This window comes from Poeciliopsis prolifica, unplaced genomic scaffold (assembly GCF_027474105.1).
Source record: "Poeciliopsis prolifica strain line A6 unplaced genomic scaffold, Auburn_PproV2 SCAFFOLD002, whole genome shotgun sequence".
In the NCBI taxonomy this organism is placed as follows: Eukaryota; Metazoa; Chordata; class Actinopteri; order Cyprinodontiformes; family Poeciliidae; genus Poeciliopsis; species Poeciliopsis prolifica.
Window position 1 is genome coordinate 7,949,713 of NW_026562377.1, and position 19,484 is coordinate 7,969,196.

Here is a 19,484-nt window from a genome sequence, read left to right on the forward strand (position 1 = left end):
ATGAAGTATGGGGTATATTCATCCCAAGCACCAAATAATCCCACCTGTTTTAAATATAGAATAGATAACTGCTGGTGCAATGGTATTCTGGGGGAGATGATAGACGGTGAAATGGAGTTAAAATGAATGGGCCCTTAGTTGAACAGACCTAAATTCATTCCACGGGCCCAGTGGAATAGAGTTATCTGAATCAACTGTCCTCGATGGCTGCCTGAGGGATATTGAAGACAGCTAAGGTCAAATTACAGGAGAAGTCAGCTTGTGTGCGACTGTGGTGAAATTACCTTAAGAGTTTACCAGAGCCTGACAGACAGCCAGTCTGCTATGTGATGATCCAGAAATGAGTCACACTGCTGAAAAAAGAACATTGAAAATTATGCTTTTTCTGAATAAAAGCCACAGTATTGATAAACACACCATCACACACTGTACTTAAACAAATACCTTTCCAAAAATAAAAAATGAAATATGTTCTGGATGTGACTAATCCCTGGCATGGAAGAGAATTTCATCCTAAACAAAACACTCATATTAGTAATTAAAACTAAAAAAAGACACCAATATGTGAGATTATGTTTACTGTCTCTACTCATCCACAGAGGCACGAAGCTTAAATGACCATGTTTCTCTGCAGACACTCCCAGGTCCTCTAAAGAGGCTGTGCTGAAGATGTAAATTAGTTACACATCCTCGCTCATTAAAGACACCAGAGCAGCAAATCCACTAGGTTGCTCCACTTCCACTATAAATGATGGGGATCCATTTGGGGAACATCATCACTCATTATTATGTTAATATATATCATTAAGGCTTCATAGTGAAATTAATACAATTACACTACTTAGTGGGTCACAGCCAAGAAAATCATGTGGGAGTGAAGATGGTTTCCAACATTAAGCCATAAAACATTTTCTGGGCAATTTTGTTAAAAGAAAATTACTAATTGAATTTACAAACACTAAAGTGAATTTCAAAACTATTCAGACCTCTTGAACTTTTTTGTATTTTACTAATTTTCCTCCATGAACCTTTAGTGGTATTGAAAGTGTTATACAAGCAAAAGTAAAATTTAAAAATGTGAAGTTTAAAATGTGAACACTGTGGTGTTTATTTGTATTGGTCACTCTGAGACAGTGCTTTGTAGATTGACCTTTCAATTAAATTACAGCTGCTAGCAGCTTTGTTCAGCTGCAAAACCTTTTTTTTTTTTTTTTTTTTTTTTACAAATTCTTCTTTGTAAAATACTTCAGATCTGTCAGATTGGAAGGACAGCATTAGTGTAGAGAACATAGTCTTCACACATCCTCAAGTCATTTTAGCTTTGGCCTTTGACTAGGCCATTCTAACATACTGTAAATACATTCCATTGTCTCTTACTGTATCGCAATCTTTCCTGAGTTTTCTTACAGCATTTCCTTGTATTTTGCTACATCTTTCCTACAATCACTCCTGTCCACCTTTTCTGTTCTTTCTAAAGAACAAACATCATGATGCTCCCTCCACCATGAAACATATCAGGAGTGGTGTGTCATCGGCTTGGTCACTCGCATTTAAATGAAATGCAAGTTGCATTTAAATGAAATGCAAGTTGCATTTTAATCTCATATGAACTGAAAATGTTTTGGCAGGCATTCTTCTTTTTTGCTCTTCCATGTGGGAAGACTTGGGAAGTCCACTTCAGATTGTCCCACTTGGCTGTAGAGCTCTGCAGCCCAGTGTGACCAAAGGTCTCTCACATATTCTCCTCACACAGCCTGTCAGTTTAGGTGGATGGCCATGTTTTGGTGAGTTTGTAATTTCCCCATACTTTTTTAAATGATGGATTGAACAGTTTTTTTGTAATATATTAAAGTTTAGGAAAATGTTGTATAATTTAACCCTGCTTAAATTTATCGACATCATGATGCATCATGATCTTATTTGTTCATTAATGATCTCAATAGGAGCCAAATGGCTTTCACAGAACAAAGGCACCCATAAATGGATTAAAGTTTACTTATGTAATTTTTTAAATTACACAGGTGAACTCCACTTTGTAATTTGGTGACATTTGAAGCTTGTGCGTTGTTCTGTGTGAAAGATGTTGAATGCAAATGCATCATGCCACAATTTTCCAATTTGTATTTTGGAGTAAAAAAAAAAGAGTGGTGTAAATGCAAGGTGCTGTGCACAAATCTCATATTTTCAATCTTTCTGGTTGTCTTCCACATTAGCACTCACAAGCAAGCACCGACCTGGAATGGCTTAAAATGAAAGATAAATGGTCCGTGATGGGGACAGTGGTGCCATTTTTCTAATGTGGCAAACATGGATGGGTTCACTTGAGAAAATAGTTGAATTAACAATATATTGCCAACTTTTTTTAAATTTTATTTAGGTTGTCACTGTTTGCCCCTTCGTTCTGATCAGAACCGGGACTTGGGAGAATAAAACGGAGACTGTGTCACGCCGGATGAGACACAAACCTCAGCAGGGACGCGACATAAATCAACTTCAGGACCACGGACAGCTCCAGTCCGCCACAGCATACTAAACGTCCGCTCAAACACACCGGGAAGTGGGTTAATTAGCACCACACTGAGGCCGCAGCGCCTACAGAAGAACTCCAGTATCTGATAGCTCTCACGGATTAATTTTAGTCGTTTCAGGGCAGATTTAGTCCATTTCCTTCCGGCTCAGAAAAATTACCAGGTGAACCTTAGACAGCACCTCTGTGACCTTTATGTGTATGAGAAACTCACTAAGTTTCTCTACAGCACTTTTAATTCGTCCATGGCTATTCATAATTAGCCTAGTGATAAACATCTTGGGTGTATTTCAAGCAGGCGGTCCTGAAATGTACCTGTCAAGAAAAAGTGTCCGTCACTGAATGATGCACAGGCTTAAAGCTGTAATTCTAACACAACACTTCCCTTGGCTCTAACGGCACATTAATTATTCCTGTAAAAGCCTTTAATGAAAAAAGAAATGGCACTAGAAAGGCAACAGTTTCCCTCCCTGACCAGTCAGCATGCTACACTCTCTGGAGGTGATTTTGATCAACGCAATCTAAAATGAAATCATGTGCCTGGTTACATCGCTGGTCCCAGCAGCTATAATGTGTACTGTCATGCTCATTATGAAAATGCCAGCCCCCATTCGTTCACTCTGTGGCCACATCGCCGCTGCGTGATGGTTTGAACAGGACAGCCTTTGGAGTGCCACTTAATGACTCACGGTTCATGCATAGGTGTGATCGGAGAGGATTAGACGTTATGCTCAACACCTTTTGTCTCTTCAAACTAATGTGACAGCTCAAACAGATAAGGACTTAAATGTTGACATCTTCTCGGGAGAGGGCGGGGGCGAAATTCTTCAGGAGGGGAATTCATTTAATTTCATTGCTCAGATCTTCAGAATCAAATGCTGCATTAAAAGAGGCAGATTAAACTTAAAGTCAATGTCATTTTCCTCGCAGGTCAGCGTTTCAGCTAACGCGAGGAATGGAAATGACTTTTCACAAAGCGCTTATTATTATTCAAGCCACGTCGCCTACCTCTGTCCACCCTCCTTTGGCAGCTATTACAGAGAGCTACTTGTGTTTTAAACATGTGACAAAGTGAGAGAGGGGCGCAGGGGGAGAGCTGAGGCGCTCATGCCTGCTCTGTGCAGAGCGCCTGATGACAGTTCCTACAGGATCCGGATCCTGCACGGCGATGCGGAGTAGGCGAATCAAGTAGCACAATACGCGGGGAGCAGACCGAATCCGCAACAGGATATTTCACAGTCTTCTTCTTGTTTGAGTGTCTTTTCACGTCCTTGCATTTCATCACATCTGTCCGACGCTGGACCCCACCGATTCCTGACCGCAAAAACTACACTTAGGGGTCCCTCTAATCTAATCGTCAGGTCCTTTGCGCGCCTGGTGGCTCGCTCTTCCTCCCTTCTCTCCTCCTCTTTCTCCTCCTGCTACTCGTGTCTTCTCTTGACTCCATCTCCTGCTGGACGATTTCATTTTGTAAAGTCATTATCCCCAGAAAGGTCAAAGCCTCCGCTTCCTGGAACCTCGTTTTGCTCTGGGATAAGCTTGAGAGTCGCCGTGCTTTCTGAAAGTTTGTCATTGGCATAGAACCGCAAAGGCTGCTTCGGCTGTCCGTGTTGTTGCCTTTCTTTGCAAATCACTGTTACCTGTTTTCGGAGCCCCGCACGTGCATTGTTTTTTTTTTTTTTTCATCTTTCTCTGTGGAGTGGCTGTTGAACACTGAAATGAGTTTCGTTGCCATTCCTATTACTGATAACGCTGAGATTCTGCAAGAGAATGGGACATACTGAGTTGAACTTTAAGTGTTGTTCCAAACCTTGGTAAGTAACTGGTAATTATGCTTCTATGTGTCAAATTTGACTGTCTAAACAGCTTTTTTTTTTATTGGGTAATTGCTCTTTAGTTTACTGGAGTTTGGTTTTATGCATGAGATACTGTGTTCCTGATCACAAAATAAGCAGAGACTCTAGAATGCTGTCCACATTTGCTCCACTACAGTTTTACACATGTGCATAAAGTTCTGTATTTTCCGAGGTTCTTCGAAAATGCATACACACAAGCTTTGCTCGCCTGATTTGTATGAGCACATTCTTTTTCTTTCCCCCTTCCTACCTATTCCCACCCTCACCCCACCCCTCATCAACACTGCCAGCCTTTTTCTGCCTTTCCAAGAAACATCTCTAATCTATATTACTTAGGGTGTATTGGTATTCTCCACCTGAGGAGAATCAGATCTCCAACACTGATGTGTGTGTATAAATGGGGTTGCACAGCATCAGCAGTGAAGAGGAACCAGTCTACTGTTGTTCCAAAAAAAAAAAAAAATAAAGCTCCAACTGATTTGATAATTATACATTTCACCCTTAAGCGTCCCCCTCAAAGGCGGTTTCTGAGTCAGAGTAACCTCATGAGATCATCAGTGGAGGCTGTGATAGCGAGCCAAAAGCCCTCAAAGAAAGCAAATAGGATTAATCATCCTGGCAAAATTGCAGTTTGGCTTGGGTGTTGTTGGTAGTATTTTAAACTTGACTTCACATAAAATCTGTGTTTTGGAGACACTTTATGACACTGGGAAAAAGTGGGTTGTTGTTTTTGTAGAGCTTTGTAGCATAAAAAAAAACAGGGTTGTGCAGCATCTCTCTCTGCCACTGGCTGAGTTTGCACCGAAGTGCCAAAGCTGGTTCTCTGTTCTCAAGTGTCCTTTATCTATCCCTGGAGACCAGTGAACCTTACCACATCCAGGCCTGAAAGGCAAACTGTCTCCTTCTTTCCTGTGTCAGTCAGCAAGACCACAGTCAGCACACGTCCTGAGTATCAAATAACTAATTTGTAAGATCTGAGTTTGGGTTGAATATGTTCATGTTCTATCTTTTGTCTCAGTTTATTTGTTTACCAGGGCGACAAATAGATATATACTGTACACATGAGAGGAGACCAACTGAGTTAGCAAACTGCTTTTACATAAAGCGTGTGCCTGAGTTGGAACACATGTATACTTGAGAATAATGCCTGAGGCAGGAATTACATCCTTTAGAGGGCTCCTTGTTCTTACAGCTTAGTGTTGGAAGGCTGATAGGGCCGAATGCAGCATCATTTATATGTTTGATAGCTGGCAAAAGAAGGAAGAAATGGGAGGAAACAAAAAGGAGCTTTGCCAGCCTCCTCCCACAGACTACGCAAGTAATTACAAATAATGCTCTGCAAGAGGCTTCTCCAGCTTATTTTTGGAAAGACAGGCCCATACGTTTTTTTTTTCTCTTCAGTGCGGTGAATAACAGCCGCTGATGAATGTTTCGAATTAAGTTAACCATGACTGATGTCTAATTGTAGGTGGGAGTATGAAGATTGAGGTAAAATCTGAGCTTAAAATAGATGTTAAAGGGGAGAATATTGGAGTCATAAAAGCTTTGGGGTTCGGGGTCTATTTCAGGGTCAATTTTTGTAAGGATATGCTGAATGTCCACGGCCCATTATTTTATGATAATGAGCAAGCCAACGAGTTTTACTTCAATGTAAAATTGAAAAGAGTGGCTGCAGGGAGAGAGAGATGAAGATATGAGTGTAAAGGAAGGAAAGGAGAACTTTATAAAGAGGTGAAAGAAAAAATCTCATTGAGGTACTTGAGATAGACTGGGCATTAAAATAGATTAGTTTGTATTAAGAAAAGCTGCAGTACTAAACTAAAATATCTCTCTGACTAAGACAACTGGTAATTGCTTGTATAGACATATTTTGGAGATTGGCAGATGCAAAAACAACTGTGTTTTTACAGCAAATTAAAAGTTTTATTTAGTGAAATATGCTTAGGTAGACTTCATTTAAAATGAAATTCTAAAAAATATACAAACAGACAGGATTGTTATTTGATTATTTATGTCTGGTGGTTTCTGGTGACCACTGGATTGTAGCAGGGAATAACAGCAGCAAAACAGAAAAGCAAGCAACGAGCAGAGAGAAAGGACTGGGTCCCTGTAATTTAAGATGAACCTTTGTCCCTGTTCACACAAGGCCGCCACTAGAAGAGATCTATTTGGGATTCACTGTGATTTATAGAAGTGCCACTCTCTGTGTATGTTCTCTGCTGCTCAGTTATATGCAACTATAAAAAAAGTTTACACTTTGAGTTGCAATTGTTAAAGCCACCTTTTCCCCTTTTAGCTTTTGGCTGAAGCTTTTATGCACAATAGCTCTAAGATTTACGATACACATGTAGAGGTAAATACTGAGTTTTGACTTGCGAAAACAAAATAAATAAAAATATGGAGGATTCTCCGTTAGATCACACAAAGGCATTTTTTATTTTATTTGATCTCTTTTACAATAAAATTGAGTTTCTATTTTCTTTGTTAGATTTCCAATTTTTCCAGTCGGGTCTCCATTTCATGTGGAAAGCGCTTTTTTATTTATTATTTGAACCATGTTTCTCTGTTGGCCTGGGAGTTGTCAACTGTCAAGTTTCTAGCTCTTAAAAGAAAATTCTGACATTTTCAAGCTCAGATTAGATTTTTTTTGAAAGCACAGGGTGTTATGCTCCTTAAACACAATGACACAGTTTGCCACAGCAGAGTTGCACTGTGAATTGACAAAAATGATACTCGCTTTTGGTTTTTCTGCTATCTCATACCATCTCTTATGCAGAACCGAGAGTAGATATGGCAGCCACAGGAACAAACAGCACATGACATTAATCTTTACTTTTACTTCACCCCGATATTGGTGCCACAGTTATACTCAAGAACAAATACTTAGATGTGCTTTGTCAGTTTCCAATTAGTTAATATCCAAATAATTATTTTCATCTGTGTAAAGCAATTGTATCCTTATCAGGAAAAAAAGCCTTATTATTGCAGCTCATGTCATAATTCCATTCTCTCTGTTCCACAGTGTGGCATCTAGGCTCACTGCTTGTTCATTTTGATGCGGCTCTCTGTGTCTTCAAATACTGCTCTGGGTTGTTAGTGTGGGAGAGCAGTGGCTCTGACTGTGTGTTTTGGTGAAATTTTCTCTAACACGAGAGGGGATGAGACGTTATCATTATGAGAAGAAAGTGTTAAATGCGTTTGGAAAAGCTTATTGGTGTTATTGTTATTGCTAAAGCTTATTAGAGTTGTGGGAGAGAATTGGAATTATGCAGAATTGTACTCACTGGGCCTTGTATTAATTACAGGTGGTAAATTGTTTATTAACCAAAATAGTGAATTAATCAATCACATTGATTGCAGTAAATTGCAACTACATAGATGTGGTGAAAATGAAATGGGTATTGAAGTAATTTGAAATGTGTTGCGGTATTTGATGTTACCTGATAGGCTAGGCAGAGAATTTCTGAAATCGCTATTCCTCTGTTTTTGTATGCTTTGGTATGCATAAGCTTTTGTATGCTTATCCATCTCCTCATGCTTATAGAGAATAGTTCAAAAAACATAAAATGTCCGTTGAGCAGCAGTGGCCTGCATGAAAATGCATTGTTGATGTCAGAGATCAAGTGAAAATTTCTGCAGATCCATTCAATACATTAGATTTGTCAAAAACACCAATTCTTGCCAGGAGCTTTATGACAAATTCAAGCACATTATGTAGATTGATTACACACAGGTGGATGCTTGAAAGCTTTTATTTGTGTTAAATGATGATTTTCTATTCACAGCTAATGAAAACATGACATTTAAAATTAGAATGTTACAATGGACCTATTAAAACTATTTAAAAACAGAATTATAGGATTAAAAAGAGAATGTTTAATACCTGCTTAAAGGTAATTTTCACAAGGTATGTTTGTCTTGCAAACAACCTATGGGGACAAATATTCTAATTTACTGAATATGACTGTAGACTGGATTGAGTTGATACAGCAACAGTAGTTTAAAAAACCACTAATTACAACCAACGTACACAGGCCCACCTCCAACATTTCAAATCTAAAAGTAGATAGACTAATGCAGCAGAAGACCATATTGCGTGTCAGTCTTTGGTGCTTTCAACAGGAAACTGGCCAGATTTTACACAGCTTCACCGAAATGAAAACTTTGTTGATGTCTTGTGGGAGTAGTGTAAATGGTGTGAGGATATTTTTGGCATTCGTTAGGCTGTCTCTTGCTAACTGAATCTAGTCAGTAGAGATCTGCAATGATTTAAGATTTGAAAACAATTCTTCTTGAAGTGTTGGCAGTAAAAAAATTCAAAAAGGATCCTAAGAAAAAATACTATTGCTTGCATGTTATAACATTGTAATTATAACAAGTTCCCACACACAGATAACACTCTATCATATACAATTAGCTCGTGACATAAGGCAGCCTCCAACAGATTGTTTTGAATTTGTCAAAAATTCAAAACAATAATAGCTCTTACATTTAATGTATACAGTCTGTGTTCACCTAGAGATTCAGCTTGAGATTTTGTTGCAACATTTGAATCACAAAAATGACCCAGTAGTAATGTAATTCATTCTCCCATGTAAACAATGTAGATTTATTTACCTCTGGTGACATGGAATAGTTGTAGCTGGAAAGAAAATGTATAGGAATCCCCTCATCGTGATAAAAACTGTTATAATATGCTCGTTTTAAACATAACGTACTTGGGATAAATTAAAATGCAAAAATTAAAACTGTTTACAACAAAGGAGAAAAGGAGAAAAAAGCAACACACTACTCCAAAGGAATAACGGGTCTTTATGTTTGCAATATCTCCTTCTTTTTGTCTTGTTTAGGCCTCTGTGGCACTTGCTTTACAAAACACCAGCATAAATAATAAGTACCAAGCACCTTTTCAGACAGATGTCACAACCTGCTTCACAGAAAGGGTAACCCAACAAAATACACAATAATGCACAATACAGAGAACAGAACACAATCACAGTCATACATGACAAAACAGGAAAGTTTTATGAGCTTTGAAGATCACTGTACACCATTCTTACAGAACTGGGCTTCATCTGTTCTGTTGCTAATTGGATCTACAATAACTCAAGATGTCAAAAAAATCAATTAGGAGGCAGACATTCCTGCACAACTGCTTGCGCAGAGATCCCATCCTCCCACAGCTACATCGCGCACATTACACTTCAAACTTTCATTTGACCTTCCACTGATCCACATATCTCTGATTCATATCTTCTTTCTTCAGCCATTAGTATATAATGATTATAAGTGCATGTTTGCAGCTTTGTAAATGTGTGTTTATCAGTTGGCATGTGAGCACTTTTAATTGTGACATTTCTTGCCTTTGAAGTCTTCCTCCCAGGACACCACAGCATCTCATCCTTTGTATTTTTTGTATGACAGCCGGATGAGTGCAACTGGCAATCGTATTAGAATTTCACAAAGGCTGTGTTTTACCCCTGGTGCTGGTATGAGAGGTATTGTTGACAGTTGTAGAAGAGAAGATAACTGGGTTAATTAGGGCCAAAAATCTCATTAGTCAGCACGGAAGGGAAGTTTTAAAGTTTATCAGTTCCTGTTTCCTTATTTTGAGGATGGTTTAAGGGCTGGCTTGCAGACAAGTTACAAAGCGGATGCTGTTGGAAAAAAACATTGAGATGAAATATTTTAATCAAATCCCCTCCGACAAAGCGCTCGCCTCACAGCCATCTCATTCTCCATCATTGTTTTTCTTTTAATGTGTTCCAACTGCAAGATATCACAAATGGTGCCTCATTTCAATTTGCACATATTCATGCAAACAAAAGCGATCTGCGGTGGTTTAGTCTTCCAGTCATGGATATGGACACAGAGAAGCCACACAGCCAGGTAGATTCACACACAAACAAGGCTCTGGTAGGTGACCATCGCTGCGCTGGCATCCTCCAGTAAGAGAGCAGATGTTCAGAGGCTGAATGCTCTTTTTTGTTCCGGTCTCTAAAGAAAACGGCTGGTGAAATTTTCAAAAAACAGATTGAGCTTGGGAGTTCCCTCATCTCATCAAGCTTACTGTAACCTCCTGAAGACAGGCTGAGAGTCAGGGTCCGACAATCCAGTCAGTAGCCAAGCATTGATCTCTAGAGGAAACATGTAATTTTGGCTACTTGCTTCAAAATTTGGCCAACACAAATAAATCAGTTGATTGTGAGCATTGCAGGTTGTTTAAAAAAACACCCAGCAGGTGAAATTTTTAGGATATTCCTTCTGTCAAACTGACAACATTGTTAAATGAGTTGAAGAAATCAGAATCAATTAAAGGTTATTGGGATAAGCCCTAATTGTCAGGTATAATTCACTCAGAAAAGTTTCATTGTATTAAATGAAAAGGCTTTTTTTGTCACAAGATGCTGGAAAAACAATTCAGACTCAGCCTTTGAACTGAAACTGGAAGATGTATTATTGCATTTGACTTGATCATTTGGAAGGAAAATATTACATCAACCAAGTAACAGATTTTTACACAGATGTCTCAGATTGCCGGAGGACATGCCAACCTGATACAATGCACGTCAAACCCATGTGTAACTACCAGCACAGCTTGTAATGAAAAGTGCCTTTGGCTCAACATCTTATCATTTTATTGACTTTCTTTTAAAACATTTTGCCTCGAGGAAAAACATTTTCTTTAGATCATTCATGGGCACATTTTATTATTTCTGTTCTTCACTTTAAAGAATATGCTGTACATATTTTTTATGTTATGAAAAAAACAATATATTTTATTCTGATTCTTTTTTAGCACTGTATTAACACTTGTAGGAGGTGCCTGTATCATTTCAAACACAAAGAAAACCACATGGTTGACAGTAACATGCAACACTCAAGTTTCTGTTCAAGCTTCAGTTAATAAATAAATATATATATATATATATAATATATATAATATATATATATATATATATATATAAGCTTTATATATATATAAGCTTTTATATATATATATATATAAGCTTTATATATATATAAGCTTTATATATATATATATAAGCTTTATATATATATAAGCTTTATATATATATATATATATATATATATATATATATATATATATATATATATATATATATATATATATATATATATATATATATAAAGCTTATATATAAGCTTTATATATATATATATATATATATATATATATATATATATATATATATATATATATAATATATATATATATATATATATATATATATAAGCTGCATATCTTTTTTCAAATTCTGACATGAACTTAATTATATGTTCTACAATATAAAAATACTGGAAAGAAACTGACAGAAAATTTGGCTGAATATTTTTCCATTAAATAAACACCTCAGAGTTAATTTGATATTTTTACAACCGAATGTCCCAGTGCAGCATGTGCAGCTGTTGGGAAAACCCCCCCTCCTCAATCAATATACCTCTGACTGGCATTTTATACATTCACAAAGTCAGGGCTGACTGAATGCTCCAGACTGCCATTTGGACTTAAGCTTACTTTTCTCCAGTATTTTTGATGTTTACTTTCGGCTTGATGTTGTTTCAGGTGAGTAATTAATTTAAGTGCAGAGCGAGCCTAATAAGCTGCTCTGCCTTAGCAGAGTGCCATTATTTGACTCCATTTTCAGAATACACGAGTAGCGGATTGAACATTTTTCAGGTTTAATGTTTCTGATAAAACACTGTGAGCTGTTGCAAGTGCTCTGTCGCTGGTGGTTGATTACATTGTTTTTTAGATGGGCAAGCATAGTTATTGATATGTGCGAAATGATTTTAATGGTTGCAATGTGATAATTAGGTTGTCTTTGAGGAAGGTTAAGCAGTATTTAATCTGACAACAATTAGCCATCAATATACTGCTGTTGTTTTGATATTGTTTTGTCCATAAATGTAAAATTCAACCATTATTTAAAAAATTGCCTGTTTTTGTAGCAATCGTATAGTCCTGTATGTCATTAAAACAACAAGAGCAAAACAGCTTATTTATTTGGCCATTGATCTGCTGAACCTTTAGGTCGAATAAAGACAAAACATTGCAATTAATACAAGGAAGTGGGGATTTTTTATGAAGTAAATATTTCTTTCAATTAATACATTCTCATCAGAGAACACTGAATGGATCCTCTTGTTATGGTGGGTGTAAGGAGTTATAGAATTAGAAACATTTTTGGGAGTCACATAAATGTTCTTTTGTTTCACACCAACTCTACGGTTTCATGTCGGAACATGAAAGACCTCCAAATAGATATCTCTTCCCTGACGAAATATGTAAGACCTTGACACAGGTGTTTGAAGGATAACTTACACAGGACAAACCATCAGTTCATCAGATAACAAGCCTGAACATGGTGTGCATGGGAACACATGTCAACTCTCAATTTAGAAAGACAATTGCTGGACATTAACTTAAATCCTGATGTTAGCTTGAAAGCATGATATACAACGATGGATGCACATTTGTGAAAAAAAAATAATAATTTGCACAAGAAACCAACACTTACTTGGTTTCTTGTGCATTAAGCCCATTTTCAGGTTTAATGTGGCGAAAGGGTGACTGTTTAGGCTTGAGGTCCTCATCAGTATTTTTGTATGGTAGACCATACTAAAAACTACATACACATAAGTTACATAGTTAATGTATTCAAAACCATATAGTGACAGTAATATTGAATTCAACAAGTAATCCTGTCCATAATATTATTAATAATAGAAATATTACTAAAGGCGTAGAAAAGCATTACAGCTAGTCATAGTTCTGCACAGATCACATCTTAAATATGGAGCAATTATCTCTAGTGAGACAAAAATGTTCAGGTGGAAGAGTGTGATCGATTTAAAGTCAGTCCTGGCTGAATTAATTTAATTTTGTGTGTTGTCAGCTGATTCACAATAAACATCTCATGATAATTCAGAAAATAAACAAATAAAATGAAAACACAGAAATATATAATTAGTTCAATCAACCATTAGGATAAATTCAAAAATACGCATACAATTTGATTCGAGTTATAAAACAGTGCATTGAAGTTTCGATTTTTATGTCAATTGATAAAAAGTTTTCAGAAAACATTGACTGCATCAAGTCACAGGTTTTGCAGTAAACCCTCATACTGAGTAGGTCTGTTATTATAGATTGAAGAAACAACTTTTAAGTTAGATTTCTCTCGAGGAGAAACACAACTTGCTGATAAGAATTGAGCCAGTAGTAAAAATATGGTGTGAAAAAGAGATTACAAAAGGAGTACCTCCTATTATTAATAATTTGAATGAAATTTTTGAATACTACTTGTAGAGTAATTGTGATAATGTTTTCACAACTGTCAAACAAAACAAAGCACCATAGCCCTTGTAGGGTTTGGATAATAAAACCCAGCTGCTTTTGCTGCAGTTCATCCTATTTTGCTTCATACTGAAAATAGAACTGGCATCTGCATACTTAGGGGATGCAAATCTTCATTATATTTGTGTCTGGGAAATCTCTTTCTCATCATTTGCACTGTTGTCATAACTCCGTTGAGAGGGCCTTGCACCATCAAAAAATGGCTTTCATTTTTATTCAGCATATCTGAACAGCCTTGGGCTATTGCTGGCACACATTGTGCAAAATTATATTTGAGTGGCTTTACAGGAGCCCCAGTGCTTGTGCTTTGCATCAAATGAAATTTCCATCCTGTTCTATCCTCCAATCTTTTGATATGTTTTTTCAGATTAAGGGTTTTCTTGCCTAAAGAAAAATTGATGGAAAGCAGTGTTTGCATAAGATTACAAATATGACATTTTTTTTTTCAAAATCCAAACAACAGAGTCTGCTGATAAAAGCTTAGTAGATAACTTTATTTGATTAATAATGTAATACTGTACCTACCTACACCAGCCCGAATGTTCGCTGGGAAAACTGTCACAGTAAGCATGTAAAATGTGGCGAATGTGAATCAAAACTGGGTTTCAGAGGTATTTGAGATTGCAGAGGAGGAATGGGGGCTGTTTGAGGGAAGAAGAAATTACCAGAAAAAAACAAAGACTATGAAAAGTCGGAAGAAGGTGTTGATGAGAATAGACATGGCAGAATTTTCCTGCATCAGCTTTTGGATAGCTGCCTGGGGGCTGATCGGATTAAAGAGTGTTTTAATGTGACCTTTGTGCTGTATTTTGATATTAACATGCTACACATTTCCTTTTGTGCAAGGTCACATTTTCTACACAATAGGCACAATGTAGACTGAGAAAGTTTCTACCTGTGATACAGAATATTGAATATATGTAGCTACACTGTCTGATTGATTCATTATCATACATTTTGATAGAGCAACCTAGTCTTAAAATAAATACTGTAAGGCTGTTGCCCATAACCTCGTCAGATTTTGACAATACACTCAAAGGGTGGCTCTTTACTGCTAAAGAAACATATGCTGAAAAAGAGGCAGATACTTGAGCTCAAACAGAGAGCACGGCAGAAGACAACAGAAGTGCTGGGAAGACAGATCTCCCTCTGTCTCAGTGCGAATAAACTATTCAGTACAGCTAGTATGAGAACAGAAGCTGTTAAAGTAGTCACTCACTCTTTTACTGCTCCCACAAAAAAAAAATGCAGCTAAGGAGACATTGCAGAGAATATGGTTGTTTTCTATGGTGAAAATCATTTTTCTTTCAACTGTTCTTTTAAAATTCTATGATGTGCTTAATTGCCTAGACTGTGTTTAATATTATAAGTAAGGAAAAATTCAAAATTTCAAGTATGCAGACTTGTTTCCAAATGTGTCTTCCTTAGGTATTTTCTCATTGACTGTAAGCTATTTCCAATTTGATTTTTGCTTATCTATGCAATCAAGATAAGTGGGGGGCAATAAGCCAAGTAAAAATTAAATTATAGTAAGTTATCTTTTGATCCACTTCAGAAGACTGATGTACAACATCATAGACAGGCAAGATGTTCTTAGTGCTCAGAAAATACTGATTTACTCTGAATAAAATAATCTCTTCTTCTACATAATACAGCCAATGAACTATGCCACAAAACAAAGTAAGGGATATCATGGATTATTTTCTAATTATATTTTTGTTGATGTAATAAAATAATTTGTTGATATATCTGGGACAATTCCAAGTTGCAACCAATGCTGTGAAAATCTGAAAAGCTTTTTGTATAAATGTTAAAAATTGTTTGATTTTCAGAAAGTTCAGTATTGTTCTCTCATAAGGGGTACAATACCACTGGATCCATTGACTAGCATGTAAGAGTTTTGAAGGTTAACATTAAGTGTTTAAACTAGGTAGGATTTAAATATTTATTATTATTATTATTATTATTATTATTATTATTATTATTATTATTGTTGTTGTTGTTGTTGTTGTTGTTATTATTATTACCAAAAATGTCAAATAATTGATTGCAAATCTCTTTTAGAGATTTGGGATTTTGGAGTCACTAGAGAGGACTGGTCAATTCTACAGTCAGGATATCAAGGTGCCTTTCTTTCAAGTCTGCCTGCAATTTTTTTGTGCAGCTGAGAACAGGGCTTTTTGGAGATCACTCCAAAATACGCACTTGTTTTCATACAGCCACTTAGCAAATTTGCTTGCATTCTTAAGGCATACAAGTAGAGATTTAAGATGTGTCTTAAACAATTCCATGCAATATAATTTTTCTGACAGTGCATCTTGTGAAATGTAGCAGTTCTTTTCTACAGCAAAACAATTCCAAAATATTTTGCTGTCACCCTGACTTTTGGCATGGTGTTCTTGGATACCAGGAATCATTTTTGTATCTCTTACTGATGTAACGTGAGAAAAACAAATGGTTTGTTTTCTTTTAATTTTCAACAGTGAGAAGGAAAATATTATATGTAATGGTTGTCCTTTTTTTTAGTTTTTTTTAAAATATCTAGCCATGTGAAAGTTAATGATGCATGCCCCTTACAAATAGAGTCGATTTAGAAGCTGATTGTATCACAAAATAAAAGACGATGGCATATTTTAGGTTTCCAGCTTGTTTTATTGTGTCTTATCTGTGATGTACAAAGGGTAAATAAAAAAGCAAGGTGTTACATGCTGCTTTTGTTGCTGTCAAATCCAGACATCAAAATATTCAATGCTGAGTACACCAACAATAAAACAACAAAATGGTTACAAAGAAAACCAGGTCCATAAAAGGCCAGGGTTGAAGCAAGGACAGACATATTCAATAAATTTTAATACTATTGCAGAGTTTATGTATTTCAGTAAGAATTAACTATTCACAGAGGCTAGCTTTCAAGCCTTTATTTTTATTATTTATGATGATTTTCCACTTATATTTAGTAAAAACATGACATGACCTTTCATATTTTCTTAAATTAGACCAATGGAAAAAAAAACTCTGAATACAGACTGATAGACCCAATTAAAATCAGACTTACTACACCTTAAAGTATAATGTAAAATTGACTTTTTTGAGCTTCACATCATGTTATGATGTTATTCTTTCATCTAAAACACACCTGGATTGTTGCTTTGATACTTTCATGCATGTTTGAGAAATACTTAAATCTCCACTGGTAACCACTCTGGATAAAGAAACGAGTGGGGTAACTGAGCGCTGCCTTTTCAACAAATCTCCTCTCCGGAGCTACAGTCTCCTTACTGAGCTTCAGAGTTACGCATTACGTAACTCTGCCACTTTACCATAACTCTGCCACTTTCCCATAACTGCCACTCCGCTCCTTGAGCGCTCAAGACAAGCGGTAGCTGCAATTAGCTAAAGCTGGAGAGTTGGAAAGAACACGAGCTTCTTAAAGAGACGGAAACCCGGTTTGAAATTTGAAATTTGCAATGTCAAATTTATTTTAAGTCATGTGTGATATATGCAGTATTCTTATACCAACTTAAGGTAACATGGTAACGTGACTGTGCTACATAATGGTGCTATTAGTCTGTAAAGTAAAGACCAACAAGCCCCCAACTAAACAAAATGAAGGGATCATCACATCACAATTACATTGTCAGAGTTTAGAAAAGTGTTGCTGTTATTTTGAAAGCAACTGTAGGGTAAACTAAAAAGCATAATAAAAACAATATGCGGGGGTAAAAAGCGGATGGCCAACAAATTTCAAATGTACTACAAAATACCGCAACAGCTTAGGGTATAGCCTCCATCTTTGGATTTGTTACTTAGTTTTGGAAATTCTGCCCAAAATTCTACACTTATTCCAAATCATTCCTAAAACTGCATTATATAAATATTGTTTTTGTATATATTTTTATAGAAAACTAAAGACTGCATCATCATTTAAAACATTCCTGAAAAAAAAAAAAAGAAATTAAGGTTTAGGATTAGTTCTCATTTTCATATTTTGGTGTGCAAGTGAAACAGATGCTTTATACAGAAATGCTCATAAAGACTGATTCTAGTAAAAAAAAAAATCAGATTGATATTGATTTTCAAATTGCTAGGTGATGTAATCTGATTAAAATCACTGAATCAAAGTTCTCTGTGATAATAACATTTCAATAATTAACTCAGGTGCCGCTCTCTGACAGTTCACAAACACATAATAAACGGTGATCTAACATTTTTAACCTGTAAATGTTCTTCTGATCCACCAACTAGTTTGAATACTATCTGTGCTGTCAACCATGTTGTCTGAGTGAGGTGATTTTCCAAATGTGCTATCCTCACAAGCACTCACATGGTTGACTGAATTTGACAGAATGTCATCAGAATATTGTAATTGGACTTAAGATCATACAAACACCAACGCGCGTTGGTTGACTCAATACGGACATCGAGACGTGAGTTCTGTCCAGACAGCATGACATTTCTCTTCATTTTATAAATGTCGATTTAGCTATACAAGCTCTTAAAAAAAACAAAACAAAACACATTTTTTAGAGTATAGTAATGCACTGTGTGGCCCAAAAAATAAGTCGCCATTTGGAATTATCTAAGCAAATACAGACGAGCCTCCTGTTTTATAATTGCTGCAACTTTCAGTTGGCAACAGCTTCTTTAGGGGCCGATTCCTTACTGTGCATCAAGTAGAGAAAAAGAGATCGCAGAAACTATTAAAATTGGATAAAGAACTTTCCGGCATATTATTAAAAACTGTAATGAAAGGGCTGAATCAACATCTTTCAGTCCCAGTGTATAAGCTTCTGATTTTCATTTGACAAATTTACAAGGACGTTCGAGGCTTGGTCAGTAGTATTTTTAACCTTTTTTTTTCAAACATGCATCTGCAGAAGTCACTTAATGTCTTGAAAATATGAAAGTTTTCAGCAATATCTTTTGTTGCAGACATCTGAAAATACCATAAAAATCATTTTAAAAAGTGCAAATTGCTAAGGCAGATGTGCATAAATCTGTTACATTTTTCTGTCAGCTAATTTCAGTTCATTCTATAGAGTGTGGATTCAGAGCAAATACAATTTCAAGGCACTTTACAAAATAAACAAATCCAGTTCATGGACTGATATGTACAGCTTGTCTGCACAATTCTTATTGAACAATTGAGGTGCAGTTAGATACAACTTAGCGTAACAGCACATGGTAAAAAAAAAAAAATCTAAATCTAAATAAAAAATCTAAGTAAATTTATCAAGTCATTAACTTTGCAATGTCTGACACAAAAGGTTATGTGCTGACAGTGAAAATAAAATATTCGCTTTTAAACCTGCTGAACCTAGTTTTGTGTAAGCAGCTATTTGCTACTATGAGAGTTTGAGAAGACTGAGCAAACACACCAAACACACAGACGCTGTGGTCCAGCAGCACTTTATAGAAAAAAATAAAGATGTAGTGGCTTTGTTTAGGAAAGAAACACAGCTAAGGAGATATCTTCTGAGCCATTAGTGAAATGAATAGGCATGAAGTTAGTAGCACCATTTGTTCCTTTAATTATTTTGTCTATAAGAAAGATAAAATGGAAGCATATTCTAAACATATGCAACTGAGAACAATAACAACCTCTGTTTTGCACACAAACAGTGAAATAAATCAGGCTATGCATTGAGGGGATTCTTTCTTCTCACAGCTTCCTGCCTACACTCTCCAAGTATGAAACAAAACATTCCTATAACCAAGA

General features: G+C 36.2%; 1 protein-coding gene across 1 annotated transcript in view; it reads left to right on the forward strand.

Moving 5' to 3' along the window:
- Window positions 1-3,696: 3,696 nt before the first annotated feature.
- Window positions 3,697-19,484, forward strand: part of brinp3a.2 (bone morphogenetic protein/retinoic acid inducible neural-specific 3a, tandem duplicate 2) — a 58,028-nt gene continuing 42,240 nt past the window's right edge. The window contains 1 exon segment of the mRNA XM_055057611.1: window positions 3,697-4,341. The gene's annotated coding sequence lies outside the window, so the exon portion shown is untranslated.